The sequence below is a fragment of the Miscanthus floridulus genome, unplaced genomic scaffold (genome assembly GCF_019320115.1).
Source record: "Miscanthus floridulus cultivar M001 unplaced genomic scaffold, ASM1932011v1 fs_301_3, whole genome shotgun sequence".
NCBI lineage: Eukaryota > Viridiplantae > Streptophyta > Magnoliopsida > Poales > Poaceae > Miscanthus > Miscanthus floridulus.
The window spans coordinates 19,041-42,705 of record NW_027096545.1 but is presented as its reverse complement, the minus strand read 5'-3'; the positions used below and the strand labels follow the sequence as shown (position 1 = coordinate 42,705).

The 23,665-nt window shown below is 50.6% G+C and overlaps 2 long non-coding RNA genes across 2 annotated transcripts; one reads left to right on the top strand and one right to left on the bottom strand.

Annotated features, from left to right (window-relative positions):
• Nucleotides 1-18,580: 18,580 nt before the first annotated feature.
• LOC136531199 (uncharacterized) lies at nucleotides 18,581-19,209 on the top strand. Its single transcript, XR_010777983.1, has 3 exons — nucleotides 18,581-18,608; nucleotides 18,829-18,912; nucleotides 18,989-19,209. It is a non-coding gene; the product is annotated as an uncharacterized lncRNA (long non-coding RNA).
• Nucleotides 19,210-21,425: 2,216 nt separating this feature from the next.
• Nucleotides 21,426-22,422, bottom strand: LOC136531197 (uncharacterized). The gene is made up of 4 exons (XR_010777982.1): nucleotides 22,338-22,422; nucleotides 22,050-22,268; nucleotides 21,651-21,966; nucleotides 21,426-21,565 (listed from the first exon to the last, which is right to left on the bottom strand). It is a non-coding gene; the product is annotated as an uncharacterized lncRNA (long non-coding RNA).
• Nucleotides 22,423-23,665: the final 1,243 nt, after the last annotated feature.

Here is a 23,665-nt window from a genome sequence, read left to right as displayed (position 1 = left end):
TTGGATCTGAGAGATAACCGGAAAGTAATAACAGATTACAAGAATCATGGGATCGTACGTATCCTAACAGATCTCATAATATCTTTAGGATATCTTCCTTAAGTCTTACGGGTGGCGCCGAGTAGGATCGTGCCCTGCAAGGCTTCATCTTGTGAGCTGGGCCGCCCCTAGGGCGTAGCCCATGTGGTCTGCCGTGGGTACCCGAGGTCGTACTCCCCACAGCTAGTCCTCGAGCGCCTTGTACCCGTTGTGCAACGCCATCTTGATCTCATCCGAGCAGGTGCGAACCAAAGCCAAGCAATCCAAATCATGGTCCGACCACCACAATGAGTCGTCGAGCAGTTGTGAGCAGCTATCGAGCAGCGTGCACCATCGCCGAGCAACATGGGTCATCGCCGAGCAGCATGTTCAAAGCATGGCTTGCCATAAGGGTGTAAGGAGCTTAAGTCCAGAATTGAAAATTTCTTTGCAGTGAACCAAGCGTGCCCACTTAGAGTTCGACTATGGAGTCTTCTAGGAAAAACAAGCACATTTACCGTGAGGTGAAGTGTGCCCACTTAGTCCCCGAGCCTAACAGTAGATGACGTAGTCATGTGGTGCCAGGGTCCAAAGCAGAAAACCAGCCGAGCAGGCAGCCAGTCCCCGGGCGTAGCCCCTAAAAAGATTAAAGCACATTCACCGTAAGGTGAAGTGTGCCCACTTAGTCCCTGAGCCTGACAGTAGATGACGTAGTCATGTGGTGCTAGGGTCCAAAGTAGAAAACCAGCCAAGCAGGCAGCCAGTCCCCAGGTTCCAAGCGAAAACATTGGAGAAATCGAGTCATGGAGAAAAAACCGGAGCAATGGCTGTACAGTAGCGGTTACTGAGCCTCATTAAATTGCGGAGAAATCGGCGATTATTCGGCGAGTAACAACAAACGGTTGCGATAAATGAGCGACGCGGGCTACGGTTGCGTGAAAGCCCATGTTGTGGCCCATTAAACCGCGTCGGAGAATCCAGAGCAGCGCAGATCGCGGGAACGGTTTCCCAAAAACCCTTGAATGTGAACGGGTGGAGAAAAAACTTTATAACTGCACCGCCGCATACCACGCCACCTACCTTTGCCATTCTGCCATGTTTCCTTCCTTCGCAATCCCTGCGCTCCACAATCTGTACCAACGCGAGCACTCGCCTTCAATCTTAGACCAAACGTGAGAGAATGGCGCTGAAAAAGGGAGCCACAAAGCCGAGGAAGGCGTCCACCGGAGCCAGCCGCGATGGGGAGTGGGTGCCGTCGAAGACGGGGGAGGCGGACCTCAACAGAATGGTGGCAGCGGGCGTTCTTCCAGACCGCCTCACTGCCGGATGGCGGCCAGCCAGTGGTGAGCCCTTTCCGACACCTCATACTGATGAGGTTGTAGTATTTGAAGATTATTTCTGGTGAGGATTAGGGTTTCCTGTTCACCCCTTTCTAAGGGATCTGCTGGAGTTTTGGGCGATTAGCCTCTGCAATCTGCACCCCAACACCATACTGCACGTGTCGATCTTTATCCATTTCTGCAAGGCGTTTCTAGGTGTTCTTCCACACTTCAACCTCTTCAGGCACCTGTTCTGTCTGAAGAAGAAAGGAGGTAGCGGTTCTAAGGTGGTCGGCGGTGTGTACCTGCAGCTCAGGGATGGGATGGCCGGTGAGTACATCAACGTACCGCTAAACACCTCCCTGAAAGGATGGAACACCAGGTGGTTCTACGTCAAACAGAGTCACCCAATAATTCGATGCGACGTCCACCACATCCCGGAGAACCATAGTAGCTGGTCGGAGAGACCCAACAGTGCTGACATGGAGCAAGTAATGGAGCTTCTTGACTTGATTAAGGGCATGGAGCTTAGGGGTGAACTGGTTGCAGCAAGCTTCATAGTGCGCCGCATCTAGCCCTGCAAAGAGAGGGCCCACCCGGTGTTCGACTACAAAGGTGACGACGACGGTACCCGGGAAAGCACAGACCGGCTATCGAAGAAAGAAGTAATAGACCGGGCCATGGACCTATTCACTTCCAACATCTCATTCAGCTGGCCAAAGGGAACGAAGGCCTTCAACTGCACCAATCCACCTCTTTAGGTAACCATCTCATTTCGCATTGATCAGTCAACGGTTGCTGAGCAGGGGACTGACTTACTTATGTAAAGATCCATTCGCAGGATAGGGCAATATACTTTTCGAGCGTGCCGAGAGCCGATTGGCCGAAAGGAGTAGACATCCGGTGGCCGCCATAGCCCGAAGAGGAGGAGCCAAGCACCTCGTCGGATAGTCCATCCCCAGTATCGGAGAAGATCCGTGGGAAAAGACCAGCAGCAGATGAGCCAGTCCAAAAGAGGAGAAAAACCGCAGGCTCCACTGCACACAAACCGGGTGGCATCTCGCTTGGTGATGACCGAACCACTCGACCACGAAGGACCGTGGTGCTGGAGTGGTCTGACGACGACGAAAACTAGACAGCGCATCCGCCGAGCACGAAGGAGCCACCGAAGAGTGCTGAAGTCCCCGAGTAGCGAGCAAGAGAGAGTCATGCACAGGCAACGATGGAAGTTCCAGCGGTGCAGACGACCGGAGTCCCCGAGCAACAAGGGGGAGTAACCGTAGAGCAGCACATAGAGGGGGCTCCGGAGCACCAAGCGGAGCAGCGGTCTGTTGTAGAAGAGCAAGAACCCCCCCATCAGAGCAATGAGATAGACCAAGCAACTGCGCCTAGGGGATCAGGCAGGCATCGTCGGTTCAAGAAGTTGAACCGGAAGACCAAACCGTAAGTATCTTTGTCTTGGAGTAGTAATGTTGTTCCTTGATTTCTTTTGGGTACTGACAGGCCGATATTATGCAGGGCAACACCGAGGCCCGGACCCACAGTAGGGACAATGCCGACTGCTCCTGTCCGAGAGTCCCCGAGTGCTCGACAAGCAGAGGATGGGTCAGCCGTCGCTGCCAGCGGTCCTGGCGGCGACGAATCATTGGCGCACACAACAGGCGCGTCGGTGACGGCGACCGAGGCTACGACTGAAAACGTTGGAACTTCGAGAGGGGAAGCCGCAGTTGCTGGTGATGCGCCGGAGACCAGTGAAGCACTTCTGACGACGGGCGAGGAGCAAATTGTACTGCCCTTGGAGACGCCAGGGATGGTTGAACCTGCTGTCCGACCACAAAGCCCCCCAATGGTGCCTGAAGTCGTGGTGGAGGAGGACGAGATTGACGTGATCGAACGTGCCGAACCTCAACCCCAATCCGTCCGTATTATCCGAAAACGCGGTGAAGAGGTGGTAGTTGTCGAGGAAGAAAACACCACCAGGGAAATAAAGAGGTTGAGATCCACCGTTGCTAGAGTTATGACTGAAATCGAGGTAAGTACTGCATCTGAAATACTAATATATGTTGTTGGAGACCAAAGTTTATCACTAGCATTGTTCATCCGCGGGGGATAACTCGAACAGCCGAGCAACGGCACCGACTTATGAAGAGGATGGAGCCCCTCGTCGAGGAGAACAAGAAAATCCAAGAGGCGTTGAATCTTTCGGAGAAGAGTATTTAGAGGGCCCAGCGCGAGCGAGACCTTGCGGAGTCTAACTCGCAGGACCTGGAACATCAGAAGGGGGTTCTGTCCGAGCAACTATCGGCTGCATCCGAGTAGCTGAAGAAGAAATCTGAGCAACTGGCGAGTGTATCCGAGGAGCTAAAAAATGTAACCGAGCAATTGGGCAAGAAATCCGAAGAGCTCAAAAGTAAATCCGAGCAGTTGGACCAGAAGTGCGAGCAGCTCGAGAATGTATCCAAGCAGAAATTCGGTATACTTTATCAGCGAATGTACTTTGCAATAGTTGACCATCCATATTTTTGGTGATAACTGTTTTGCTTGCAGAGCAAGATGCGGAACTCAGCCAGCTACGCCAGACCATCGAGCAAATCCGATAAGATAAAGCAAAAGAGTCAAAGCGAGCAAACAAACTGATCGAGGAACTGAAAGGTAAATACCCCCTGGTCGGAATTACTATTGTAGTACTTTTCTAGTATGACAAAACATTGTAATGCTTGTAGATTATCGCCATAAAGCCAAGACACAGTTCGATGTGCTGGTGCAGGAAGCCAAGGTCTAAAAAGACAATTTCAACACTGTAACCACCGCAAAAAAACCAGTACTCGACTGCGTCGATATGGAATCGGCACCTCGTCCTGACGGCAGGCAGCAAGGGTCAGACACCATCATCCAGAGGTGCAAGGCAGCGTGGGAGAATTTCAAGAACTTCAACCGCGACGCCGTTATGACCGCTGCTACTCATGCCCTTGCGGTGGTTTGGTCCCACTACCCAACTGTCGATATTCAGTCGATAGAGGGCGGGTTTGCCGAAGGGCTGAGTGACACGTAGACCCAGTAGCTGGAGGATGAGGTGGAAGATGCAGCAAAGATGCTCGTCGGCGATATAGACCTGTTTGGCGAAACAGACGGTGCTGGCGAAGCTTAACGATGTGCTTGTATATCGTCACCTGCATCACTTGCTTTATTTGTGACGAAGAATCATTGCATAAACAACTCAATGTAATTGTGCATAATATAAGTAGCGCCCGAGCAGTTTGTTATTACTGAACTCTATGCCTTAGCTAGCCCCTAGTCCGTAACGCCGAGCGTGGAGCCCATGCGCGTGTAGGCAAAACAGACATGACCAAGGAACCATAGCCGACCACCCATTAAGCAGAGCATGGACCCATAGCACGTGTAGGGGATATCAGAGCCTTGGTCTTTTCCATAGAGATCAGAGCAAAACGCATGTTGCTCGGCGGCTAATTGGGTAACTTGGCGGCAAAAAGTAGTTACAGTGGCGTCCGAGCAGTTAGTTCATGTTTGAGGTCTAGGCCTTGGCTAGCCCATAGTCCATAACGTCGAGCGCAGAGCCCGTGCACATGTAGGAGGAACAGGTGTGACCAAGGAACCGCAGCCGACCAACCATAACACAGAGCGTGGAGCCCCTGGCACGTGTAGGAAGAGATCGGAGACTGGGCTTTCTCCATAGAAAACATAAAAGAAAACGTGTGCTGCTGGATGATCGGCGGGGTATGTTAGGAGATTTGGAGCGCAAAATCATTGGCGTTTTTGGAGAAAAGTTTGTGGCGATCTGGAGAAAACATATTTGGCAATTTTTGGAGAAATCGTGCTCGGCGATTTGGGGAAATCGTGCTCGATGATTTGGGGAAATCATGTTCAGTGATTTGGAGAAATCATGTTCGGTGATTTGGAGAAATCGTGCTCGGCGATTTAGAGAAATCGTGTTCGGCGATTTCGGCGCGTTTGGCGAGCGCATTGGAGATTGTCATGGAGTGACGTATAGCCCATCAATCGTAAGTGTAAATTATAATGGAGAAAAAATGGAGGCAAATTATGGAGACCAGAACTTTATTAATCAGAAAGTAAATAATACATATATGTGCCGTTTCAGGGATAGAAACGTATAAGGTGCTCGATGTGCCAGGAGTTAGGAACATCGATTCCATCTAAATCACATAGGCGATAAGACCCTGGTCGGGTGATACTTTTGACGACGTAAGGGCCCTCCCAGGGCGAAGATAGCTTGTGTAACCCTTCGGTTTTTTGTTTCCTACGCAAGATGAGGTCACCGATCGCGAAAGAACGACCTTTGACGTTGCGGTTGTAGTACCTCCACAAACCTTCTAGATACTTGGCTATGCGAACGCAGGTGATCAGGCGTTCTTCCTCGGCCCAATCAATGTCTTCTGTTCGAACAGTGGTGGCCTGCTCTTCATCATAAGTTTCTAATCTAGGTGCCCGGAAAGCGATATCCGCTGGAAGTATGGCCTCTGAGCCGTAGACCAAAAAATATGGAGATACGCCGGTACTGCGATTGGCTTGAGTGCACAGTCCCTAGACCACAGCTAGTAGTTCTTTGAGCCATCTGCCTGGATGCTTTTCTTCTTTCTGATATAACCTCTTTTTGAGGGCGTCAAGGATCATACCGTTAGCCTGCTCGACCTGGCCATTAGCTCTAGGATGAGCAACGGAGACATATTTAACGGAGATTGACCGGTCTTCGCAGAAGTCCCAAAAATGATGGCCGGTAAACATGGTTCCGAGGTAGGTGATGATGCTGTTCGGGAGACCGAATCTGTGTATGATATCTTCAAAGAGCTCGACTGCTTTCTTTGCAGTAGCTGAAACGAGCGGTTTGTACTCAATCCACTTGGAGAACTTATCAATGGCGACGTATACAAACCGGAAACCCCCTGGAGCTGGCTTGAAAGGACTGATCATATCCAGTCCCCAGCATGTGAATGGCCAAGAAGCTGGGATGGTCTGCAGTTCTTGTGCTGGTATATGTATTTGCTTGGCAAAAAACTGGCATCCCTCACATCGTTGAACGAGGTATTCTGCATCGGAGATGGCCATGGGCCAGTAAAAACCTGCTCAAAAAGCTTTGCCGACCAGTGTTCTTGAAGCCGCGTGATTGCCACAGGAACCAAAGTGAATTTCAGAAAGTAGCTTCACACCGTCGTCTTGGATGATGCACTTCTGCAGTATTCCTTCCTTGGCACTTTTCCTCATCAGGTTACCGTCTACCAGCATGTAATGCTTACTTCGGCGAATTAGACGTTCAGTTTCGATCTTGTCGGCGAGTACTTCGACGCTGGTGAGGTCTTTGATGAACTGCTCCCTCCAATCGGCGACCGACGAAGGTACCACAAGTACCAACTGCTCGGCAGGAGGAACTTCTTCAACTTCCTTATCTCCTTTAATGGATGGTGCCAGGAGGTCTTGAACGAAAACCCCTAGCGGAACCGCGGCACGAGAAGATCCTATCTTTGAGAGCTGGTCGGCTGGTTGGTTTTGATCTCTTACCACGTGGTGGTACTTGATACCGTAGAATTTCCCTTCAAGCTTCCTGATTTCAGCATAGTATGCGTCCATCTTCTCACTGGAACAGGACCAATCTTTATTGAGTTGGTTGATAACCAGTGCAGAATCCCCATACACCATGAGGCGTTTGACGCCGAGCTCAACAGCTATATGGAGGCCATGGAGACATGCTTTGTATTCCGCGGCATTATTGGAGGCCAGAAAGTGTATGCAGAGAACATACCAGAGTTTATCCTTGGTCGGCGTGATGAATAGAATGCCCGCACTAGCACCGTTGATGTTAAGGGCATCGTTGAAGTACATCATCCAGTGCTTGGCGCAAGTGGCGGCAATAGGTTCTTGGATCTCGGTCCACTCAGCGATGAAATCAGCAAGCGCATGTGACTTAACGGTGGGTCTACTTCTGAAGTCAATGGAGTAAGTGCTGAGCTCAACAGCCCACTTGATGATACGACCATTGGCCTCTTTGTTGCGGAGAATGTCCCCAGAGGGAACTCGGTGACCACGACGATCTTGTAGTATTCGAAGTAATGTCGGAGCTTGCGTGACGTAATCAAAATTGCATATAACAGCTTTTGTACCTGAGGATAATGAGTTTTGGGCTCATTAAGTACCTCGCTGATAAAATAGACCGAACGTTGCACCTTGTAGGCGTGTCCAGTTTCCTCGCGTTCACCGACAATAGCCGTACTGATGACGCGAGAAGTGGCGGTGATGTAGATCAGCAGAGTTTCATCTGATCGTGGCGCTGTCATGATTGGAGGTTTTGTTAAAAACAACTTGAGCTGCTCGAAAGCTGTGTCTGCCTCCTCTGACCAGTAAAAAAGCTCAGAGGCCTTGAGGAGCTTGAAGAAAGGTAGCCCTTTTTCACCGAGGCGCGAGATGAAGCGACTTAACGCAGCCATGCAACCTATAAGCTTCTGTATATCCTTGACGCATGTCGGCCGTTTCATGTTGGTGATGGCGGAGACCTTGTCAGGGTTTGGTTAGATGCCTCCAGCGCTGACGATGTAGCCCAGCAGGATACCGGATGGAACTCCAAAGATGCACTTTGAAGGGTTCAGCTTCCATCGGTATTTGTTCAGGTTGGAGAAAGTTTCTTCAAGGTTGGCGATAAGATTGTCGGCGGTTTTAGTCTTGACGACCACGTCGTCGATGTCGGCTTCGACGTTGCGGCCGATCTGTTGGTCGAGGCACGTCTAGATAGCCCTTTGGTAGGTCGCTCCAGCATTCTTGAGTCTGAAGGACATAGTGGTGTAGCAGTATGCACCGAAAGGCATGATGAACGACGTCTTGATCTGGTCTTCTTCCTTGAGGGAGATCTGATGATAGCCGGTGTAACAGTAAAGAAAGGAGAGCAACTCGTAGCCGGCGGTGGAGTCTACAACCTCGTCTATCCGAGGCAGGCCAAAGGGGTCTTTAGGGCAGTGTTTGTTAAGATCAGTATAATCAACACACATTCTCCATTCTTTATTCTTTTTTCTAACAAGAACAGGATTAGCTAACCAATCTGGATGATACACTTCTTTTATAAATCCGACAGCTAAGAGCCATTTTATTTCTACCCTAATAGCCTCCTTCTTGTCCGGCGCGAATCGGCGAAGTTTTTGCTTGATCGGTTTAGCAGTCGGCGAGACATTCAAGGAGTGTTCGATCTTCTCCCACGGTACCCTTGGCATGTCTGCAGGTTTCTAAGCAAACACGTCGGCGTTGGCACATAGGAAGGAGACAAGCGCGCTTTCCTATTTGGGGTCAAGGTGAGCCCCGATCTTCACCATCTTGGAGGGGTCGTCGAGGCCGAGGCCGACCTCCTTGACTTCCTTGGACTTGGCGGAGGCATGAGGAGGCTCTGGAATCTCCATGTCATCAGCAGACGCCATCTTGGCTTCGGCGACCACGCTAGCCTTCTGGATGGAGAGGTCGGTGGCTTCAGCGAGGGCGAGACTCTCTGTCTCGCAGGCGTAGGCGACGGAGAGGTTGGCCCGCAGAGACAGGACTCCTACGGGCGAAGGCATCTTCAACACGAGATACGCGTAGTGCGAAACGGCCATGAACTTGGCCAGAGCCGGACGCCCCAGTATGGCATGGTAGGCGGTGTCAAAGTCGGCAACGTAGAAGTTGATATGCTCGACACGGTAGTTGGTTGCCGTGCTGAACTGTACTGGTAGGGTAATCTCCCCAAGTGGTCTGGATGCCCTGCCAGGTACCACACCCCAAAAGGAGGAGTCTGAGGGCGTGAGATCTGTTATCCCGAGGCCCAGCTCCCTTAGGGCCCCGGCGAAGAGTAGATTCAAAGCGCTCCCACCGTCGACAAGGACTTTTCTGAAGAGTACCTTCTGGACAGTCGCGTCGAGGATGAGGGGAAAACGCCCTGTGTAGGGTATGTCCGCCCACTGGTCGGCCCTGCTGAAAGTGATGGGGACTTCGGACCATGGGCGATAGCTGGGGTTGGCGGTGGTTTCCTCTGAAGCGACGGCGAGCACTCGTCGGGCGGCGAGCTTCCATTCCCTTCTGCTCTCGTTGGAGGCGAGGCCCCCGAAGATGGTGGCGACCACCTTGTCATGATCCTGGAAGGCATTGTTGATACCCCCAGGTGGTCAGCGGCCTCCGTTCCCACCATTGGCGTCGTCGTCGTGCTTCTTGTCCTAGAACTCTTTAGCCAAACCAAGGCAGTCTTTCATCTTATGTTTGGCGTTCTTGTGCAGGGGGCACGGGCCATCAAGGATCTTCTTATACTGCTCATCGTAGTTACGCTTGGCGCGAGGCTCGTTGACGTTGGCAACGAAGTGATCTGGTCGGCGGCGGTGATTCTGACCAGGCTTGAATCCTTCTGTCCGATCGCGTCTGTTGTCCCGGTGGAAACTACGGACGTTGTGCCACCGGTCATCGGTGTGGTCATCGTAGCAGCGAGGCGGGCAATTAGTGCCCGTATCTTCATTAAAACGCACCTTGGCTTACTCGATGTCAGCATACTGGTTGGCGGTTGTGATCATCTCGCCGATGCCGGTAGGAGGCTTTCGGTTGAACTTAGAACGGAGCTCGTGGTGATGAAGTCCTCGGACGAAGGCGGTGATGACTTCGGCTTCCGTGATGTTGGGAATAGAATTCCTCATCTCGGAGAAGCGTCTGATGTAGCTGCGGAGGAGCTCGGACGGCTTTTGGGTGATACGATTGAGATCATGCTTTGTTCCCGGCCGCCTACATGTAGCCATGTAGTTGTCGGTGAAGACTTTCTTCAGCTCTTCCCAAGATCCGATGGAGTCCGAGGCAAGGCTGGTGAACCAGCTCATGGCAGCTGGCATGAGCATGACGGGGAGATAATTTTCCATGATGTTGGTGTCTCCTCCGACAGCGCGAACGGCGGTGGTGTAAGCCTGCAGCCATTGAGTTGGGTTCATCCTTCCTTCATAGGGCTCGACCCCAGTGATTTTGAAACCACGGGGCCATTGGAGTGTTCGAAGTGCCCTGGTGAAAGCTGGGGGGCCTTCTGGGTTGTCGGCGCCGGTATCTGCAACATTGCCGGCGGCGATCTGCTCCAGAGCTGAGTCCGGATTACCGTACTCTCGCTCATACTCCAGGCGGCGTCGTACTTTATCTTCATGGCGCCCAAAGCGACGTTGATCGATGCGCCGTCGTGCATCCCGGAGGTTACTGAGGTGCACTCGGGCGTCCTGTTCGACCTCTTGGTCGTGCTGGCGATGATGCTCGGCGTGGTGGCCTCCAGCTCCCCCTTGGGGAGGTAGTGACTGGTCGGCGAAACGGCTTTGACTGGGCCGGCGATTGGATCTAGGAACGGCTGATCGGTGAATCGTGCTTGTGGAGCACGAAGGTCTCTGATCCTCTCGGATCTCATTAACTTGACAGTGTGCTGCTTTAAGCATAGCGGCGACCTTGGTGAGCTTGGGCGTCTGCGGGAGGCATGCAAGCTCGTTGGCGGCCACCGCCAGATTGGCGCTCGGAGTCTTGAAGACGTCGTGGCCGTCAACGCGGAGGAACTCTTCGTCGAGGTTGCGATGGAGGGGCCTTCCTTGCGAGTCAAACTGGTTATCACGAGCGGCCTCGGCCATCGCAAGGGCGCGCTCGTTATCACGGCGTTGCGCGCGGTTGACGTTCCTGTTTTCACGAGCGGCGCGTTCCTCATCTGTTTCGCCGTTCCGGGGGGGCTGTCGATGCTGACGTTGAAGATTGCGCCACCCCGGAAAGGCGGGAGAGGGGTTGCTCGGTGAAGGTCTCGGCGAGGGTCTCCGTGGAGCCTTGGGATTCGGAGTCCGGATTTTCCTCCAGGATGGTTTGGAGGGATGTTCCGGGACCCCGGCTGGCGTGCAGCATGTTGACAGTCGCGCGAGAGCTGGTCGGCGATCTGGTCGACGAATTTGCCCCTCAGGGCGTCTTGGTATGTAGCGGCGGCGTTGGCGAGCCCGAAGGGCAGGGCGGTGGCCCTCGAAGCTTGCCGAGCACCGAGCACCGACAGATCGGGATCGGAAGGTGGTCGGTGCTGAATGAGGGTGTCCAGAGCCGACTCAGCAATAGAGAGGCAATCGGCGAGCTTCAGGCCGACCCGATCGATGGACTCGATTAGATCGTCATTGTTGGCATGCCTCCTCTGGTAGCGAGAAAGCGAGCGGCGAGTAGCTGATAAAGACGACCCCGGAAGTGGTTCCGAGATTGGATCTGCAGTCGCAGGTGTGGGGGTGGTCGGCGCAGAACGGATCTGCACCGGCTCGAGGAGCTCTCCGACTCCATCAGCGTTGATGACCCACGTGATGGATCCGACCGTGAAGATCTGGCCGGGCTGCGAGAGGAATGAAGAGCCTGCAGAAAAAAAGCCATCTTGTTCGACAAGGAAACAGCACGCACACCCCTACCTGGCGTGCCAACTGTCGACAGAATATCGTCGGCAGTCCTCCGAGGGGTATCCCACGAAGGTAGATTGATCGGCAGAGGAGCGTGTAATCAAGAACAAGAAGGCAACAGAGACACACGAGTTATACAGGTTCAGGCCGTCAATATGACGTACTACCTTACTCCTGTGGTCTGTTGGTTTGTATTAGCTATCGTATGATATGCCGTGAACTTGGAGGGGGTCCATGCCCGCCTTATATAGTCCGGGGGCAGGGTTACAAGTCGGTTGGATCTGAGAGATAACCGGAAAGTAATAACAGATTACAAGAATTATAGGATCGTACGTATCCTAACATATCTCGTAATATCTTCAGGATATCTTCCTTAAGTCTTGCGGGCGGCGCCGAGCAGGATCGTGCCCCACAAGGCTTCATCTTGTGGGCTAGGCCGCCCCTAGGGGCGCAGCCTATGTGGTCTGCCGTGGGTATCCGGGGTCATACTTCCCACAGAGTTGTAGTCTTGGTTAGACCAATAATTTTAATTCCGCATTAGTTTCGGTTAGCGGACATTAATTTTAGAAAGAACTATTTCACCGCCTCTAGTACGCTGTGTCGACCTACTCTTTCTTTTCCCTCCATCCACCACGGTTCCAACTGAGCCCAAACACTAACCGTAGAGAGGTTCGACAACGCCGAGCGGACCCAGGCCGATGCATCCTCATGAGCAGGTGGGCGCAAGTCCGCCGGCGCGTAAGCAGGCCACACGTGTGGGCGTGTTCGCACGCTACGCAGGCTGGGGGCGCGTGTGGCAGGAGACTTTTCGCGTGGGGCCGGCCAAATCAGACCCTATCGTCGGCCTTCGGCCAAATCAAGCGATGGTGCATGTGCAGTCACATCGGGGGCTCAGCATCGAGGAGAGGGCCAGTGGGGGAACCGAATTTTTTACTTTTTTTTTTTTACTCTTTTTTCGAAAGTTTCTCTCAAATAGACCCCTGACGGAAAGAATTCAAGAAATGGACCCTTGGCTCGGCGCCAGAGTGAGTGGCGCCGAGCTCGGCGCCAGAGTGAGTGGCGCCGAGCTCGGCGCCACGGTGACTGGCGCCGAGCTCCTGGCCACGGGCAAACGGCCTGCAAGGGGCTCGGCGCCATCCACTCTGGCGCCGAGCTCGGCGCCGTAGATCTTGGCGTCGAGCTCGGCGCCACTCACTCTGGCGCCGAGCTCGGCCTAAATATCTACCCGGCCTTCTTCCCCATCTCCTTGCTCCAATACAGTCCCCGTCGCCGCCGCCGCGCCCACGCCCGCGCCCGCCCGCGTCCGGACCGCCCGCCCGCGCCCGACGTCGCCCGCGCCCGCCCGCGCCCGCCCCGCGCCGCGTGCGCCACGCCGCGCCACCCGCCCGCCCACGCCGCCGCGCCCCGCGCCCACGCGCCGCGCGCGCCCGCGCCGCGCCGGGCCCGTCCGAGCCGCTGCGCTCCGCCTGCCCGAGCCGCTGCTGCTCCGGCGGTCGAGCCCGCGCCGCGCCGCTGCCTCCGCTCCCTCGCCCGAGCCCGCACCGCGCCGCCGTGCCCTCGCGCTGTTGGCCGTTGGTTGGCTGCAGCGCCGAGCCGCCACGCCCTCCACCGTCGTCGTAGCCTTTGTCTCCACCGCCGGCCTCGGCCTCGCCCCGCCTTGCGACGTCCACCGCTGTCCTCGCCTCGCCCCTGCCTCCCGCGGCCGTCGAGCCGGTCTCGCAGCGTGGAGCGCCGGCCACCCCGCGACCGCCGCGCGCCACCTCTGTCGTTGGCCGTGCCACCGCAGTCCCGGATATTCGCCTTGACCTACGCCCATCGTCCGTCGACCCGGAAAGGTATAAAATATGAATATGCAATGTACCTATTTAGTTGGTGTATGTTATTGACTAGTTATATTGTGATGACTTTGTTAGTTGATTTAGTTATATATATATGTAGATAGATAGAAACATAGATACATTGATAAATAGATATAGTTAGATAGCTACTTAGATATGTAGTTATATTTGTAGTTAACTACATATGATCTTGCTATTTAGTGAGTACACTATAAATATATACGTAGTTATTATCATGATTACTTAGTTTGTAGTTAGAAAGTACTTGTTAGGTACTATCTATCGTATAATTTGGACTAAAGGACATGTGTTTCGTTACGTTTTTTAAATAGATGGATAACCTAGTGACCATATATCATGGAGGCACGGTTGAAAGCGATCGTTATGGATATGTTGAGTTTCTTGACATGCAAAGCGTGCCTGTGCTATTCAATGATAGGCCTTCATTTAGTGATATGGTTGCAAGGGCTCGGGAGGAGCTGCATTGCTTTGGAGATGATGACATTGCAGTTGATGGTGTACTGCACCTAGGTTGTCCTCCGAACATCTTCAGGCGAATGATCTCAATTGGTTGTGCGGATCAGTGGGACAACTATGTGAGATCGGCTATGAAGAGCCAGCTGCAATGTTTGGACGTGGTTGTTCGTCGGGTGTTAGTTGATCCAATCCCTCATGGGTTTACCCCAGCAATGGATCATCCGGCACACATCGACCCTCCCGTTCGGAACCTTACCTGCATGTGCAGATTGCGCCTACGGTTCCTGATGCTCAATCTGCCCCCAATGCGTTATTTGGAGATGGTTGTCATACTCATGTTTTCGTGGCAGATCCTCCTTATGAGATCCCTTTGACACAGAATCATTCGAGTAAGTGTCTTAACCGCATGGTTTTTGGGAGCTTATCCCGTTCCTTACATCTATTTATTTCATTCTTTCCTCATTTCTGTAATGACGTTGCAGGAGACATTCCTGAGAATATCGATGTGCCCCATGTTGCTGCGCAAGTGCACTTTTCAGATGGATTTCGTGGCTCCAATAATGTTGAAATTATGAATGATTCGGAGCCATATGAGATGGCTAGGGCTCTTGATTCTGATGATGATCGTCCTGTTGGAGAGCTGACGGAGAGTGATGTTGAGATGATGAGACGTATCTTTCCCGACCGCCGTGATCCTAGAGTTCATGAGTTTAGTGATCTTGCTCATTCTGATCTGGCGTTTGTAGAAGGACGTGATGATGAGCTCCTAGAAGCTCCTGAGGCCGGTCCTAACATGGTAATTGAGGAGGGGAGGGTGTTCAATGACCTCCCTGCTTTGAAGAGGTGGTTGCAGGCTTTTGCAGTGATACGAAAGAGGCCTTACAGGGTATTGCATTCATATGTGGAGCGCCGTTATACAGTTGTGTGTGACAAGGAACGCTGCCCATGGAGGGTTTGTGCAAGGAAGCAACAGGTGACCGGAAAATGGAAGATCACAAAAGTAGTTGGGCCACACAATTGTGCTGACCATGAGCTGACACTGAGGCATCGGCAGTTGACATCTACCCTCATTGCCAAGCGATTGATGGGAATTTTGCAGGGAGAACCCAACATGAAGGTGAGAACAATTATCAGGACCGTTGAGGCGTTGTATGGAGGATATGTGATAACTTATGGTAAAGCATGGAGGGCTAAGCAGCGAGCGTGGAACATGATATATGGGGACTGGGAGGATGGGTATGAGCAGCTGCCAGTTCTTTTCAATGCAATCAAAGCGGTGAATCCAGGCATGCATTATGAGTACATCCCAAAACCTAATGCATGGAAGGATGGGAGGCAGATATTTTTCCGTGCCTTCTGGTGCTTTCCTTAGTGTGTCGAGGCCTTTAGGCATTGTCGTCCCGTCTTCTCCATTGATGGTACATTCTTGATTGGCAAATACCAGGGCACACTTCTTATAGCCATATCCTATGACGCGAACAACAAGTTGGTTCCTTTGGCATTTGCTTTAGTTGAGAAGGAGAACAATGACAGTTGGGGATGGTTCTTGAGGCTAGTCCGGATACATGTGGTTGGCCCTGGCAGGGAGGTTGGCGTCATATCTGATAGGCATCAGGGCATACTTAATGCCGTGCGAGAGCAGTTAGAGGGGTATGCACCTTTGCACCATCGTTGGTGTACTCGACACCTTGCCGAGAATCTCCTACGGAAGGACAGTGTCAAGAAAAACTTTGATCTGTTGCAGGAGGCTGCTCGACAGCTTGAGGACAAGTACTTTAGGGAAAAGTTGGAGCAGGTCAGAACCGCATCAAATGCAGAAGGTAGACAATGGCTCACAGGTTTGATGAGGGATTTGGAGAAATGGACGAGAGCTCATGACGACGGTGGCTGGAGGTACGAGTTTCAGTGCAGCAACATGGCAGAGTCATTCAATAAGTTGCTATTGGGGATACGTGGTATGCCCGTGAATGCAATTGTTCAATTCACCTTCTATAAGCTTGTTGCCTGGTTCAACGATAGACACGCCCATGCATTGCAGTTGAGTAGTGATGGAGAGATATGGGCTCCGAAACCAAAGGCACACCTAGAGAAGGCAAGAGAAAGGGCTGGCACACATGAGGTTGCATGCTTTGACCACGCCACAGGGACTTATCAGGTCGAGCATAGGGGTGGTACAACATCCGATGGCGAGGTCCGAGAGTCGAGGATACATGTGGTTGTCCTCCAAGATTTCAAGTGCACTTGTGGTAAACCAAGGCAATACCACTTTGTATGTTCGCATTTGGTGGCAGCAGCTAGGCATCGCAACTATAATATCGAGAGGAGGATACCTCACGAGTTCAGTGTCAACACGCTTGTGAACACATGGAGCCCTCGCTTCGTGCCTTTCCGGGACCCTGGAGAGTGGCCTCCTTATGATGGGCCGAAGTACATTGCGGATCCAGCTTACCGTTGGAACAAGCGTGGATCAAGGCAGAGGACGAGGCATAGGATGGTTATGGATCAGATACCCGGAAGAACTAGGCGTGGGAGAGGAACTCCATTTGTTACTGATCCCGAGCAGTACGAGTGCGGCAAGTGCGGTAGACTTGGCCACAACTCACGAAGTTGCCATTGGCAGATTAGTGAGGTAGGACTATTGGTTTATAGTATTATTTTATATTTTGTCGTATCATATATTTAATTATGCATGTCTCAATTTATGCTTGTATTTGTGTCAATTATGTATACATTTATAAGTTCATGTTTCATTGTACATTGCAATTCTAATTCATTCACTTTTTTTGTAGGATGGAGCAATTCCACCTGCTCGACCCGACGTACGAGGAGACCCACAGAGGACGTCTCGTTGCGCTGGGGCAGGTAATAATCTATAAGTTTTATTCGTACATGTGTTCGTGAAGTAACATGTGACTATGTTATATTCGATGCAGGACCTTCCGCACCTTCGTTCTAGGACCCACAGTGGGTTCTTGGACATTCGGTACGATGATAGGTACACTCCTTTCCTACAAAGAGCTGGCCTAGATGTCATCTCCTTTCAGGTTCGTCGTGGGTTGCCCAAGTTCAACTCAGCGGCGATAACTGCGTTGGTAGACAGGTATTAAAGTGAATCATTGCCTCCATTCATGGCCATTTGTTAATGCGATTGACTTTTTGACAAGTAATCTTCCTTGGTCTTAAATATAGGTGGCGGCCGGAGACTCACAGCTTCCACCTACCCTTCGGTGAGATGACAGTCTCGCTTCAGGACTGTCAGAAGATGCTAGGCCTAAGGATTCATGGGAACCCAGTCACCGGGCAGTGCAGGTCAGAGGGATGGAGAGCACGAGTGGAGGCCTTCCTTGGGCGTGAGCTTGGCGAGCAAGGGGCTCGCACTTCTGGAGTTCCCATCTCATGGCTACGTACAGAGTTCGCACAGTGCCCCGAGGAGGCAGATGAGGAGACGGTTGTGTACTACTGCCGGGCGTGGATCCTACACCTTTTTGCTTGCGTTCTCTTTCCTGACACGACGGGTGACAATGCGTCCTGGATGTGGATCCACTACCTTAGTAACTGGGACCAGGCGGGTCAGTACAGCTGGGGCTCTGCAGTCTTGTGTTTTCTATACCGGCAGCTGTGCGAGGGGTGTCGTCGGTCTACGGCGAACCCGTCACTTAGTGGATGCGTGTACCTATTACAGCTGTGGATGTGGGCTTGTTTTCCAGTTGGTCGTCTAGAGGTACTGGCTCGTCGTGAGTGGTTCCAAGGTCAGCCTCCAAGTCGCCAGCCGACGTGGGCGTACCTTTGGGACCAGGTCAGGGTTTCGCACACGAGGATAGACCGGGCGTACATTCAGTACACGAACGAGCTAGATTTGCTGACGGCGTCTAGTGTAAGTAAATTTTATTTTCCATGCACCTATTAAAAGGATTAGTATACCATCTAACATCTTATTTGAATATGATGCAGGTAGAGTGGGAGCCGTATGGTGGAGAGGACGCACTACTTTTTCAGCTGAGCACCGTATGTGGGGCCGACGACTACTTCTATAGGATGAGGTGCCCTCTAATCTGCTTCTATGCTATCGAGTACCACCTGCCAGATAGGGTTGCACGCCAATTTGGAGTGAGACAGCTTTGGCCTATGCCTCTGTTCTCGACTGGCGTTGACTTACACAAGTAAGTGTTTTGATATTTCAAATGAGTCATGATGATGGTCCATTTCTTATAATATGGTGCCACGTACGTGGATTAATGTAACGATGACATACGTGCAGGATGGATCGTCAGAGGAACAAGAAGATTTTTGACTGGGAGAGGCACCACCAGTCCTACATTGAGGAATGGGAGGAGATGCACGACAACCTGGACGACAACAATGAGCCGCACACGAACCGTGAGTTCAGGCGGTACCAAGCTTGGTACCAGCGTTCGACAAGGTGTAGGCTCAGACTACAGTGGACCGAAGCTGACTACGCCGACATCGAGTCCTCTGACGATGAGGACACGACGTACGACCGGTCCACTCGTGCTGGAAGGCAGGTGGAGGCAGGACCGATCTTGGACAGAGTGGTAAGCCAATCGACTTATTTTGTTACGTTTAGTTACATAACAATACATTAGGTGTTCTTGGACCGACGTTAGGAGTTATCTATTGTAGTTATTGCAACCTTCGCGCTGTATAACCCTTGTAATAAGTTACATTCTTGTACAAAAGAAAACAAAACTAAATATATAACCCTTGTAATACATTAGGTGTTCAGAAGTCTTAATATTGAAAACATTGTTGCAGGGCAATACACTGAGAAGCTCAGTTGAAGAGATCGAGCGCGTTCGGCCTAGAGTCAATGATGACTACATACTTGGCTTCCTAGATGTAAGATTACAAATATTCTTTCAAACAAATCATTAATACGTTATATTCTTTCACTTAACATTGTTTTGTACAACAGAGGCTGTCACGTCGTCTACGCCGTGCGGCTGGTCGTTGTGGTTGCAGGACAAACACGACGCATGACGTGTACGATCCTTCCGCAGGAAGAGGAGCCTTGGGTTCCTCTAGTCAAGCAGCTACAGGGGACGAGGAGGAGGACGAGGAGGCCGACGACGACGATGACATGGACAAGAGGCACGATGAGCTTGGGCCCTCTCAGCTCCATGACGCTCCATCGACTTATCCTACACCGCCTCTAGGCACTAGGCGACGCCAGTCCCCGTGACCCTTACACTCCAGGCACCAGCGCTCTGGGTCACAAGGGTAGGGGCAAGAGTAGGAGACAGTGAGGGACGTGGTAGATGTTACTATGAACTATTGTATTTACTTATCTTTAATTATTCGGGACCATATGGATATTGTGGACTATTTGTACTTTGCATGACATATTATGTTAGTTGTGATATTCGTTGTGGTTGCATTATGCTTGTTGGATGAGTAAATGTTTAGAATATATATTGATGTCTCTGTTTGTAACTATGGATGCTTCTAATACAAGACCGTATCTTGCGAATTTTTTGCGTGAATCTTTAATCATACTATACTTGTACAAAGGCACAAATGTAGTACACAGATTAACTATAAATTTATTACGTTTATAATCTAGGAATATTTGTACATACGTTGTGTACAAGAATCTATGCATTTTAGAGAATCTATGCTTTTCAGAGAATAAATATAGACTTTTCAGATACACGGACATCATCGAATTATCACATCACTGATATAGACCTCTCAGCTGCAAGGACAACATGCAAGGAAGCACAACTAATCTCTATCTCCACCATCCATCTTATGACTGTTTGATCCAAGGGCTGAGGTAAAGCGGCACACGGATCGCTGACATGGCACATTGACAGGCCTCCATTCCTCCTCTCGACCTATAAATAACCACTCACTCCCTCTCATTCACACAAACAATAAGGAAGAAGAACACTCCTCAGCATTTGCTTTCGTTGTAGTACCAATGTCTGGAGAGTCGTCCAGAGGGAGAGGAAAGGGGAAGAAAACTACCTGGGGGTGGGAGGGTCCTCTTGGTCCCGATTTCTTTGAGGAAGCTCTTTATGAGAGGTTCCCAGTTGAGAGCAAAAGTGATTTCACCAAAGAGGCACCACTGACAGGATACGATGAAAGGAAAGAAGAGTGGTCAAAATGCATGCATGGTGAGGACTGCCTAGTGCAGATGTTCACCGAGGGAATAGATGGAGGTCGTCGTTTCTTCAAATGCCCGCGAGCATGGGTAATTTCTTTTACTATTTGTTTCTTCAATATGTTTGTCTTGTATATCACTTACACGACATACTTTTTGTAGTCTTCCTTGACCGAAGAAAACTATGGGTTCAGTAGGTGGGTCGATCCTCGACCTATTTATCCGCATGCGGAGTACATCTACTACCTACAAGACCGTATCTTTGATCTAGAAAGGGAAGTTAGCAGCGGTTACAAGGACGACGAACAGGACGACAACAACAATGGTGCCGATTCACAGGAGGCACTCTGCAATGATCCATATTGCACCTGCCCTAACCACAAGAAAAAGGGGTCTCCCCCATCACCCCCTGCCACCACCACCAACAACAACGGGAGGCTACTATGGAGAAGGTGCAACACAATTTGCTGTGTGGCCACACTACTAGGATGACTTTATGTTTTTCTTGTGGAGAATCCCAGGTTTAATTATCTAAGGCATGTTAGGTTTAATTACCGAAGGCATGGTTTAATTACCTAAGGCATGTTAGGTTTAGTCAAAGAAAACTATGTACCCAGGTTCGGTACCTGTAGTCACATGCCATTTAATGTGTTTCGTGTGTTGATTTCTATAATATCGTATGTCGTTAACTGTTTTTTGCAGCACGTGTTCAAATGGAAATAAGTCTGTATCATTAAGCGGAATATTAAGACCATTGATAATGAAAACAACCACATAATGAAAAGTTAGATACTATGTCACATTACACAACATATTAATAGTATAACTAAGTGCCGACAGTAGACAAAGGCGCAAATGCACTTCGAAATCCTCAATCTGAAATGTACTGAGTAAGCAACTCATCATCCGAGTACCAGTCCTCTACTACAACCCTGTTGCTGCGGCTAGGCTCAACTGTGTTGCTCTCACCTGCCTGTCGCTTGTAGTAAGCGGCCTTCGCTTCGTCTGCGGCCGCTGCGGCCTGAGTAAAGAATGTGTCGTCATCCTCCTCTGCCTGTAAGCCTGCCTCTGCTAGAGCGATGAGCTCGCTCAGTCTGCCAGTGTCGTTGTCAGCCTCCTGCGCCTGAATGCCCACCTCTGCTAGAGAGATGAGCTCGCTTAGTCTGCCTGTGTCGTCCTCAGCCTCATGCGCCTGTATGCCTGCCTCTGCTAAAGCAATGAGCTCACTCAGTCTGCCAGTGTCGTCCTCATCCTCGTCTCCATCATCACACAGCACAATCGGTGATTGAACGGTGCAACCAGCTCGTGATCTATGGGCATCTAACTTCTTCTCCTCATATCTTGCACGAGCCACCTCTGCAGCATGTTCTCCGCTGCAACCAATCCCTTGATGTATAAAATGCAATCAGTTAGCAACTCGATAATATTACATTTAAAACCAGGCAACGAAAAAAGGTTTTCAAGCACTCACTGGCACATAATGTAGCAACATGCTCGTCCAAGACCTGCATCTGTACTCTTGTCTCCTCCCTTGCCTCATTCCTTGCCCTCTCCTCCTCTAACGTCGTTCGCCTCTCCAATCCCCATTTGTTAAGCCCAACATCGATCGGGTTACAAATACCGCGCTATCTAGCAAACTCACACATCTTTTCTTTGTGATGTTTAACGAATAGGTTGACGTAGTCAGGTCCATATCCCCTCTTCCGTGCAATTACTTGCCTCTTCTTCAGTTCATCCAAGAACTTAGCTTGACCATCATAACATTCCCAACTGCATTTCCTAGTACTCTGTTCAAAACAAATATTATATCATATATGTATTAGGAAAACAAACAAAATACGATTTCATGTTTACCAGAATTATAACAAACCTCATCATACTCAATCATATGGCCGCAATAATGACCTATTCCAAGCTCCGAAGGGACTAGGCCATAGTTGGATTTTACACCACATTCGCACATGACAGGAGGTGCTTTGTAGATTACACGTTCTTTCTTCTTTTCCTTAACCCTCCGCGGTTCTTCCGGCCATTGGTTCTTAGGACCATACAACCACTCCTTGAAACGACACTTCGCCATTGAATACACCTAAATAATGAGACATTAGTACATAAACACATATAGCTCAAGATTTTAACACATACACTTTGCACTTACTTCATGCTTGTTTGGACACACAAACTCCAACGTATTCTCAGGGTTTATCACAGCTCGATCTCCGCAATCGCACAGAGGAGGTTCCTTGAGTCGTCTAACGGCGGCTAGGTGCTTCTCCTTAGCCGTCATTGCCGGAGGGTTAGGGGGGGGTGGAACCCACCGCTTGAAGTGCTCACGTGGATGTCTCCCTCTAAACCAATCGTCGAAAAAGAGGTACCTAGGATCAAACTTTTCTGCACCATCGATCCACTGAAAGAAAAAGCACCTCTCATGGTCCTACACAACGAGATTCCAATAATATATTAGTACCATACTTAAACAAATAAAGAAAAAGGATAGTACAAATAATTTCTTACATTAAACCGACTACATGTGTAGAAGCAACGCGCGGCTGTGTCCGGATGTTTCGATTGAAAAACATGGGCCGGGAAACAACAATCACAGTTAGGGACATGAAGGTCAGGGGGAACAGGGGCATCTTTGCTAGACGCATCGGGGTATAATTCGCGAGGACGACCCCGTTTTCGCCAAAACTCCTCCCGAAACATTTCTTGCATCTAACAAATAGGATGTAATTTAGCAAACATAAATAAAAACATCACAATAAAATATCAATGAGAACCATAACTACAATACAATCAATTTCGTTATAAGAACCAAAAGCAGTTAACATTATACCCTAAACCTAGGGTTTCTCATTTCATCCACAACAATAAACCCATAACATAACTACATGCGGCTTGGTTTGCTAGCATTTTTCACGCCTTGAAATGAACCTATGGTTGTATAATACATATATTGAGGGATACAATGAAACCCTAAGTGATGACGATTCTTAGGTTCAAAAATCCGACTAATATGTACCGAATCTATATGAGAAAAACAAGGAGGTGAGCGAGTATACCTTGCTCTCGAAGATCTACGGATCAAATCAAGGTTTTCAAGGTCCAATATGTCGATTCGTGAGGTAGGATGAAGTGGCGAGAAAAAAACCCGAGGAGAAAGAAGAGGAAGAACGCTCAGGGAAGAAGGCTGGGTTGGAGTTAAATGCAGGTAGCTCGGCGCCAGAGTGAGTGGCGCCGAGCTCGGCGCCAAGATCTACGGCACCGAGCTCGGCGCCAGAGTGGATGGCGCCGAGCCCCTTGCAGGCCGTTTGCCCGTGGCCAGGAGCTCGGCGCCAGTCACCGTGGCGCCGAGCTCGGCGCCACTCACTCTGGCGCCGAGCCAAGGGTCCATTTCTGGAATTCTTTCCGCCAGGGGTCTATTTGAGAGAAACTTTCGAAAAAAGGGCCAAAAAGTAAAAAATTCGGGTGGGGGAAGCGCGATGC